The following is an 11,000-nucleotide window of genomic DNA, read 5'->3' as shown; positions in this document are numbered from 1 at the left end:
CTGACTTTAGGCATGAAACTTTAAGTAGAATAAATATACTACAAAGTAGCATCTAGCTGAGGCTATCTAGCTTACTGTGGTCATTAAATAGGTATTTTAAAATATATTTTTAATTTCAAGAAAAGCAGTTTTGGGGACCAGCAGTTGGCGTAATGGCTATGTCACTGGACTCCCATGTAGTCTACCACGGTTTGAGTCCTGGACCCGGTGGCTTAAACTCACGCAGGGCACGTGTGCATGCATGCCCAAAATCCTGAGAGAATGGAGGAGAAAGGATTGTGGTGTGGCCATCCTCCTTGGGGGTGGGGAGGTTGATTTCTTGCTTTCTATCTCTCTCTCTCTCTGTCTTTCTGGTGAGCGCATGCACCCTATTGCTAAAACCTCTCAAAAAAAAAAAAAAAAAAAGGGGAAACAGCTCCTTAACAAGTTTTCTATAGAATATGTGGTAAAATGACGTGGAGTATTTTTGTTTCTGTTTTTTAGTTTTACAAATCTGTTCAAATAGTGGGTACATGAATCTGTCAATAGCTTAAGAGAAGACAAAAATCCTTAAATCTGGAAAACAAAGCATAGAAGAAAATCAGTAATTTTTAGACAAAAATCATAAAATTCTATTTCACCAGTTCAGTCTCATGTCATTAATCTCTCTTCTGTGGTGGTCTGATCTTTCCATATAAATTCTGGAAGATAGCATTCAACTCTGGACTTGTCCCTATAATTAAGTTGGCCATTTTCTTAGTTGTTTTTGAAATCTAATTTCTGTGTGTCTATATTTAGTTTTCCTGATAAAGCACTCCCTTCAGAACGACTTGGAGAGGTGGATTGGTTTCAGTAAATTCTTTCAGGTTTTTGTTTATCTGAGAACATTCTTGTCTCAGATAAGACTATGACAATTATAAATTCTTTATCAGACATTTCCATGCGTTCCAATGTACCATCTGTGGATAAAGAGTTAATCTTTTCCCCTGGAGGAGAGGTTTTTTTTTTTTTTTTTTTTTTTGTTTGTTTGTTTGTTTTTGTTTGTTTCTCTTATTTCTTGTGCCTCTGTGGTGATTTCTGGTCATCTGATGGGTTATACATTTCTTCCTCAGTTCTCGAAGTTCAATCTGAGTATTTAGAGGTATACAGGAGGAGGAGATCTTAAACCTTCCTGTCATTCTGTTTTCCTTTAAGATAAAGGAGGACCTCATAACCAAGAAAATACTTTACCACTCTGGAATTGGGTTTGGGGGTGAAGTCTAAGTTGTAAATCTTCATTAGTCTTAGCCCCTGAAAGCAATAGTTCCCAGCTCCAATGGAGCCATGTGCATTTTCAATGGATGTTTCTCCTCTTTCCCCCATTATCTACTTAATTTACTCAGGAAGGGGATGTTGTGTGTTGAAGGGGTTGTTGTGTGTGGTTTATTTTGTTTTTAAAAATATGTATTTTTGATGCATTTTTTATTTCAAGAAAAAGTTTTAATTTTAATAGATCAATTATTTTTTAAATGTTGAGAAATTTGCTTAAGACTTAAAGCCAGGACAAAAGTTAGGATTCAGTTTAAACAGTAAGTAGATGAATCTATCAAAAGTTCAAGAGAAGACAAAAATCCTTAAATATGGAAAACAAAGTATAGAGGAAAATCAGTAATGTTTTAGTCAAAAATCATAAAATTCTATTTCACAAATTCAGTCTCATGTAATTAATCTCTCTTCTATTTAATTTGCTTACTGTGTTCTGATCTTTCCATTTAAGTTCTGGAAGCTAACATTCAACTCCTGACTTGTCCCAACCTTAGGTTGGCCATTTACATGGTTGGTTTTTTTACTCTTATCTCTGCATGTCAAATTTTAGTTTTCCTGGTATAACATTCCCTTCAGCACTTCGTGAAGAGCTATACTGGTGTTGGTAAATTCTTTCATGTTTTGTTTATCTGAGAATGTTCTTGTCTTTTCTTTTTGTTATGAAGGATAATTTTGTTAGATATAGTATTCTTGGTTGAAAAAAGAAAAAAGATAAACAACAAAATAAACAAAAACAACAAAAAGTGATCTAAAAATTGGCAAAGGTGGGTCCAGCAGATGGTGTAATGGTTACATCACTGAACTCCCACATAGGTGATTATGGTTTGAGTCTGGGACCCAGAATTGAAACTCACACCAGGCACGTATGTGTACATGCTCAAAATCCTGAGAGGAGAATAGAAAAGAAGGGATTGTTTCATGGCCATCACCCTCCCCCTCCCTGGGGATGATTTCTTGCTGTCTCTCTGGTGAGCACACACATGCTATAGAGAAAAATCTTTAAAAAAAAAAAAAAGGACAAAGGACCCACTTAAATATTTATCTAAAAGAGACCCATGTGGCCAACAGGTGACATGGTGGTTAAGGGCGCTGGACTCCCACATTGCCGACCGCAATTCGAGTCCTGGACTTGATGGCTTGCTTTCTCGCTCTCTCTCTCTTTTCTCTGTCCCTCTCTGGTCAAATTAAAATAAATAAATAAACAAATGGATAAATAAAAACTTAAATAAAATAATTCTTTAAAAAAAAGGAACACACAAATGACCAACAGGTATGTGAAAAGGTACTTAACACCATAAATCATTAAGCAAATGCAAATCAAAACCACAATGAGCTATCATGATATCTATTATTTAAAAAAAAAAGAACAAAACCAAAAAGTGTTGGCAAAAATCTTAAGAAAAGAGAACCCTTGCACACTGTTGGGAATGCAAATTGGTGCAGCCATTATGGAGAACAGTTTGAAAGTAACTCAAAAACTTCAAAATAGAGCTATCTTATTCATCCAACAATCCCACTTCTTGGTATAACCCAAAGAGAATGAATTATTATTTCATAGAACTATTTGCATCACTGAAGTATTATTCAACAATAGCCAAAATGTGAAAACAGCCTAAATGTCCGTTCACAGATGAATGTATAAAGAAATTTTGGTATACGCACACATATGCATACATACACAGGAGGAGAAATATTTGTTAATTAACATGATGGTGGTGTTTACTTCACAATGTACACAAAACATCAAGTTGCACACCTTAATATATACAATTATTTATTGACTATACTTCTATTTAAAATCAAATTACACTTTTAGTACTATGCTTTTCTATGTGTTTGTGTTTGTACACTTTAAAAAAATTTAATTAATATTGAACATCTTTAGTACCAACTGTTGTGCATAGTGTTGGGGATGTATAAGAAAATGTAGTCTGCCTTTGTTTTGGAGAGGTTTTTGCTATAGGGCACGTGCACTCACCAGACAGACAGAGAGAGACAGAGAGACAGAAAGCGAGAAATCACCCCCCAGGGGGGATGGCCACACTGCAATTCCTTCTCCTCCATTCTCCTCTCGGGATCTTGGGCACACGCGCACACGCGCCCAGCATGAGTTTAAGCCGCCAGGTCTGGAACTTGAACCGCAGTCGACTACATGGGAGTCCAGCGACATAGCCATTATGCTAACTGCTGGTCCCAGTCTCTGCCTTCATAGGGCTTATAGGAACATGTATTCTTGGTAATATATGTATATGTATGTATTTATGTATATACGGTTGAGATGTATTGTGCTGAGAATTTGCTCAAAATGATCATTATCTGTTTTTAATAGATAATGTAAGTAAATCTCTTTCTAAACCAAGCTATCTTGGCTTATTTTCTATCTGGCAAACAAAGGATAAAAGTACTTTATAAAAGTTTCCCATCTGACAGTCTTTTATTATCAGTAATTTGCATTGTGTCAAAGTAATTTAATGGCCTCCTCCTCATGAAATAACCAATGACTGTTGAATTGTATGGATGGAGTCCATTTAGATGCTCACAAAAGTATGTCTCACAGAAGGACAACTGAGATAAGGCAATCTGGATTGCTGCCTAGATTAATAAATCACAACCTTTAATCAATTCACATCTCACTGAAATTTCTAACTTGTCAAAATTTAGTTTGTCTCTATGCATGAATAATGTCTATTTTCTAAAATGGAATTGGAGATGGTTTCACAGGATGGGATCAATAATCAATATTATTTGGAGCAAATGATTTAACCTTCTAGGCTGTGTTTCTATTTAACCAAAAGAAAAGACTAGGACCTTTGATCTGTAAGTAATGCCAATTCTGAGATTTTACAATTCTATGATTTTATGCTTCTAAGTCTTATAACCATACTTGGAGCTATTGTACTAACTCTGAGATTTATCATCAGTAATTTGGGTGGTGCCAGCAATTGCTTGACATAATGATTAATGTAAAACCTTTTTATCATTTTTTTATTTTTCTATGAGTTTGTATTTCAATTGTTTCTAAGCCATATGGTTTCTAGTGGCATAACACATATTGCTACTTTTTTAAATATTCCATTGACACCCCCCCCAAGCATAGAACACTGCTTGTAAATCCAGAAGACCTGAATTTATATCTTTTTTCTACTATTACTGGCTATTATTTAAGCACACTGCATTACTAATAACTTTGCTAGTTTGAGTTTTTCCACCCATAAGATGGATGATATCTGATTCCTCAATTCAGTGAGCTGAGCTTTATTATGATGTCCTCTTTCTGAAAGGTGACCACAAGACAGATTCTGGCAGTAAGCTGATGCAATCGGGGTTCACTTGGTTTGTTTTCCTTTTCTCAGTGATTGTATTCCTGGGCCACTTGCTTTTCAATGACTATCTCGTCCTTGACAATGATTGTTCATGTTTTATATCATTTTCTAGTTGTTTAAAGCAGAAAGAATGTGCAATCCCATTACTCCATTTTATACTAGAACATGAATGCCTTTTGTGATCTCAGTATTGATCTGAAGAGTTAAAATGAGTAGTACGTAACCTCTGAGTAAATAGCAATGTTGCGATATTCACAATACAGTATATATAACTTTATACTTAAAATTAAGAAGTCAACAGAGTCCCATAGAAGTATCAAGTAGTATGTGGTCAGAACTAAGCCAGGTTCTTTAGGTTGATTATTAGTTTTTTTTTTTTTGGGAGAGATTTTCACTGTAGGGCGCGTGCGCTCGCCAGACAGACAGAGAGAGGCATAGAGACAGAAAGCGAGAAATCACCCCCCAGGGGGGATGGTCACGCCGCAATCTCTTCTCCTCCATTCTCCTCTCGGGATCTTGGGCACGCACGCACACGCGCCCGGCGTGAGTTTTAAGCCACCGGGTCCGGGACATGAACCGCGGTTGACTACGTGGGAGTCCAGCGACATAGCCATCACGCTAACTGCTGGTTCCCGGTTGATTATTAGTTTTTAAATGAAAGACAAGGAAATCCTTTGCTTCTTAGTTCTTTGACTGTTGGTTGTATGATATTGGATACATTTTTTTTGCTTTTTCTTGGGTTTCAATTTCTCATCTGTAAAAACAATAACAAAAAAATTACATATCTCATAGAGTTGCTACTAAGACTAAATGAGGGGGCCAGCATTTGGCCAGCTGGTTAAGGGACTGGACTCCCATATAGCTAGATGCAGTTCAAGCCCCAGACTAGGTGGCTAGAAAATTATGGTGTGCACATGTGTATGTATGCCCAAAATCCCGAGAGGAAAATGGAGGGGCAGGCATTTTGGCAGGGTCAACCCCTCTAAGGGATGATTTTTCACTTTCTCTCTCTCTGCCTCTGTTTCCTTCTCTAGTGAGTGCATGTGCCCTATAGCAGAAAAAAATCTTTAAAAAAAAGATGAAATGAGATATATTGTATAAAGTATTTAACATAGTACCTAGATAGCAAATATCAAATGAACATAAAGTATCATATTGATGTTGTTCTGTGATTGTTATCGAAAAGTTGGTCAATTTTTATACTGAAGATAAGTTTGTAAATCTTTAAGTGCCTGCCATGCCTAAAGTCCATGGCAGCTATTTATATTTTTTATTTTGGGTGAAAATAAACTAATTTATATGGCCGTAAGTGGACTAGCTTGTGGGATATCAGCCAGCAGTATCCCAAAATAGGCTCGATATAATAGGTTAATGAGGTAGTTTTATTTCGATGAGGATAGCCTGCCCCAGCCTGATTTCCCTTCTTGGCATCATGTATACCATGGTTCTTTGTCTATGCACCATTCCTGTGCTGCTGGGAATACTGGCTGGGGACAGTGCCCAACCACAACCTTCACTGGCATAGCTCACCATTGCAGGGAGATGTCTTACTCAGTTATGTCCCTTCTTGGAGTGCTATGTGGCTAGTAATTGTCCAATTGAGAGCTAAAAGACCTACTCCTATTCTGATTCAGAATAACCATCCAGGGCCATCCCACCTCCAGCTTACCTTGGATTGAGCAAGACTTCAATTGTAAACACACTGCAGGTGTTTTCCCCTCTGCTCAGTCCTGCCTTTCATGTTTTCTTATGGGGCAGCTCCTCAAACTAATTGTCACTAAACCTTCTCTATACATCTCATCATCTCAAAATCTGTTCCTATGGTACCTGATCTAAGACAGTTGGGGAAGGTGAATGTAAGACATACACAAAGGAAGGATGTTGCATTCCCTCAACCTATTGCTCTGACTGCCTGAGAGCTGACATAGGCCTCCCAGTTAGAAATACTGAGATCAAGAGTTGTACAACTGGGAACCAGCAGTTAGCGTAATGGCTATGTCGCTGGACTCCCACGTAGTCGACTGTGGTTCACGTCCCAGACCTGGTGGCTTAAACTCACGCCAGGCACGTGTGCGTGTGTGCCCAAGATCCCAAGAGGAGAATGGAGGAGAAGGGATTGTTTCGTGACCATCCCTCCTGGTTGGTGATTTCTCTCTTTCTGTCTCTGTGTCTCTGTCTGTCTGGCGAGCGCCACGTCCTATAGCAAAAACCTCTCAAAAAATGAAACAAAACAAAACAAAAAAGAGTTGTACTACTACTAAAGTGGTTTCTTTTTTTTTTTTTCTTTTCTTCTTTTCTGTTTTTACAAAGTTTTTTTTTTTTTTTTTGCCATAGAGCATGTGTACTTACCAGGGAGACAGAGAGAGACAGAGAGAGAGAAAGTCATCTCCCTCAGGGGAGATGACTATGCAGCCATTACTCCTCCATTCTTCTCTTAGAATTTGGGGCATACATGCACAAGTGCCCAGTGTGAGTTTCAAGCTGCTAGGTTCAGGACTCAAACCATAGTCAGTCATGTGAGAATTCAGTGCCTTAACCACTGTGCCTAAGATGATTTCTATGTTGTCGCTTCTTTTTTTTTCCTTCCTTCCTTCCTTCCTTCCTTCCTTCCTTCCTTCCTTCCTTCCTTCCTTCCTTCCTTCCTCCCTCCCTCCCTCCCTCTCTCTCCCTCTCTCTCCCTCTCTCTCTCTCTCTCTCTCTCTTTCTCGCCATAGGGACATGCCACAAGGCATGTGTACTCAGAAGAGAGACAGAGGAGAGTGAGAAATCACCTTCCAGGAGGTATGGCCAAGCTGCAAATCCTTCCTCCTATTCTTTTCTCTGGATCTTAGGTATGTACAGACATGCATCATTGTGCCTTTCAGGCCCCCAGGTCCAGGACTTGAGCTGTGGAGTTAGCCACATGGGATCCAGCACCTTAACCACTATGCCACCTGCACCTTAACCACCATCCTCCGGAAAATGGTGAAGAAATGTATTCCTTAACCACAGCTTTCTATCTCCTTAGCAAGTCTGAAACTGTTTTATATGTGTTTAAATTGAAGGAGCTTTATAATACATGTGTTGCTACATACATTTCAAGCCTACTGAGCAACATATTAAAGAGAAAGTAGACATGGAAAAAAATGTAGAAAAGGAGATAAGAGTTAGTCCAACTAGCATGGTTTTCTGAAATACAAAAAGTAATAGCTACAGGCAGTTAAGGTTGGCATCGTCGGTAAATACAGGACCCGCTATGGTGCCTCCCTCCGGAAAATGGTGAAGAAAATTGAAATCAGCCAGCGCGCCAAGTACACCTGCTCCTTCTGTGTGAAAACTAAGATGAAGAGACGGGCTGTGGGCATCTGGCACTGTGGTTCCTGCATGAACACAGTAGCTGGTGGTGCCTGGACCTACACCACCACTTCGGCTGTCACAGTGAAGTCAGCATCAGAAGACTGAAGGAATCGAAAGACCAGTAGAAGCTCCATAGACATTTGGAATATCATAGCCTACAATAAATGGGTTAATTCATGTAAAAAAAAATTTTTTTTTTGTTTTTAAGTGTTAAAAAAAAAAAAAAGGAGTACTTCCAGTCTCTCTGATTCACATCCATTTCCTCCAGGTTTCTACACCTCCTGTCAGTGCTAGAGTAGTTCTTGCATCCCCAGAGACCTTGAGACATGGATACTCCATGAATAATTCCTAACTAAACCAGAAGAGAACCTGATCTAAGACAGATAAAGCTCATTCTTCAATTAAGGGTACCTTCTGTTATGAAACCATCTGCATCATTTAATCCTAACTTCAAAGGATTTTTCTGAGGTAATCATAAGTGACCATTTTATATATATATATATATATATATATATATATATATATATGTACATACACACACAAATACCTGATAGTCAGTGGTTTTTGTGGAATTATTTACTATGGCATCTAACTCAGAGAGCCCATGTTTAAAACCAATGCTTTGCCAGTGCTTATTCCTGACTTTATTCCAGTTTTTATCAATATAGGTTTTATGGGGGACCAGTAGGTGGCATGATGGTTGAGGGTGCTGGATTCCTACATGACTGACCGTGGTTTGAGTCCCGGACCTGGTGGCTTGCTTTCTCACTTTCCCTTTTTCTCTCTCTCTGTTTCTCTCTGGTCAAATTAAAAAAATAATAATAACAAATTGAATTAAATAAATGAATAATTCTTTAAAAAATATGTTCTATGAGTCATCAATATGCTGTCATTTTCAATGTTTGACACAGTAAGAAATTGTAAATGTTTTTGTTTCATGTGTTAGTGTGGAAAAATAATGGTTGATTGATGTTCAGCAAAGCAGTAAATGACTCCATAATTTCCACATATATTGAATTGTTTTTTGTATTATTGGAACATACAACATTCCTTTAATTTATGACATGCTTGTAGAATTGAACTCTAGTGCATATAATCAGTCTTATGTGCATAAACTCCAGATTACCGAATTAAAATCTCATACTAAATTGCTGGGCTATCATTAGAACTTTCGTTTCTTATTCCCTTTGTGACATGTTACCAGAGAAAATTCACTGCTTTGAATAATAATGAGCTTGAGATAAATTTAGCTTTTGAAAGCTGATTAATGTCTTTCCCTGTTATAAACACCTAATTTATAAAATACCTTTGCTCCCTTTTATAAGAAAAATGTAATGTCCGTTTTTCTTGTTAATTCCTACTTATTAAATATTTATCTTTAATATGTTAATACAGATCTTGGAATGTAGAAGTAGTAGAACTGGCAAAATATGGACCCATATGTGAGATGATTATATTAAATACTCTGGCTATAATTATTTGAGTTTTATGAACCATATGAATTAAAACTACTAAACGTACCACATATTATTATTCAGAAAGAATTTTTTCCAGCATTGTATGTTAAGGGTACATGTATTTTTAAGGTGCAGGTAAATGTTCTGTAATGTCCTGGTGATCTTTTGTGACCTTATCATTGTAAGCCTAGTAAACACAAATGAATGGAAGTCAATCCCAGCATTTGGAATACAAACAATTTAAGAATGAGTTGATTGCTATAAGTTTCTAATAACCATTTTTATCAATAAAATGTATATGGAATTCCTTTCCTTTTTAAAGTTTGCTATAGGATCCATGTACTTTCCAGATAGAGAGAAAGAGAAAGTGAGAAATCACGGGGGATTAGCTATGCTGTAATCCCTTCTTCATTCTCCTCTCAAGATTTTGGGTATGCATGTACATGTGCCTGGTGTTTTACAAGAGCCTGGTTTGTTTTTCAAGCCTCAGGGCATGGGACTCCAATTGTGCAGTTGGCCATGTGGGATCCAGCGGTCTTAACTTCCATGCCACCTGCTTGCTATATATAGGATTTCTTAACTTAGAATGAATAAGGTGGCAGGTTTCTAATGATGTTAATAATAATGATGTTAATGGAAGTCAATAATTGGTTCAAAGCAACTATGTTAATAGTGATGATGATAGTAATTATGCCTTATTTGGCTAACTTGGGATAAAATTTATAGTAATAATAAGCTGAAAGATGATTTTATGCCAAAATATCTGTTGAAAAAAAATTTAACACTAAATTACAAATGGAAGCATGAATGGGTAAGAAACTAAAAAACAAAAAAAGTCTAATTAATCCCTGGATAAAAATTGCTTATCAGTTTTCAAATGACGCAAAGAGATCTTGACAAAAAGCAAAACCTTGCTGGAATAAATTCCTTGCAGCTGCCAGACAGAACAATTTGGAATTAAATGGTATCACAAATATGAACTTCCCTTTATTCCTGACTCTTTCGCATCCACAGACTTGTAGGATTTCAAGACCATTAAATAGTGAATATTCGGTTCTAGTAATTTATCCTTGAGTCCTTCCTAAAAGGCTCTTGAAATAGAACCCTATGCACACTTTTTCTGTACCCAAATATGATTTTAATAATTCTATAAATCCTCTGAGAGCCAAATATTCTGTTATAACTTCAGACTGAAGAAGTATTTTTATGTAGGTGTGGGGTATGTGATTTGTTTTTTCCCTAAGAGAATTCAGAAAACTGTATCAACGTTTTTTCTTGCATGTAGTAGCTTTCTTAAACTCATAATTCAAGGTCTGTGGAAATTTTTTACAGCCATTTCTCTATGTCAAATTCCAAATGATGTTAGTGCTTAAAACTGATGACCATGTTAGATCTAAGGACTGAAAAACAGATAATAGTCACAGGAATAGATTATAATACATTTCTAGTGATAGATTTTTTTCTTCATTTCCACTACTTCTACACTAATATAGTATAGGTATAGTCTTAATAGTTTCTCAAATGTCTTATTGTCATATTGTCTCCTCAAAAAATAAAATCTGCACTCAATGTTTCGATAAGGATAGCCTGCCCCAGCCTG

The sequence above is a fragment of the Tupaia chinensis genome, unplaced genomic scaffold (assembly GCF_000334495.1).
Source record: "Tupaia chinensis unplaced genomic scaffold, TupChi_1.0 Scaffold000313_1, whole genome shotgun sequence".
In the NCBI taxonomy this organism is placed as follows: Eukaryota; Metazoa; Chordata; class Mammalia; order Scandentia; family Tupaiidae; genus Tupaia; species Tupaia belangeri.
Note: the sequence above shows the minus strand (reverse complement) of the source record.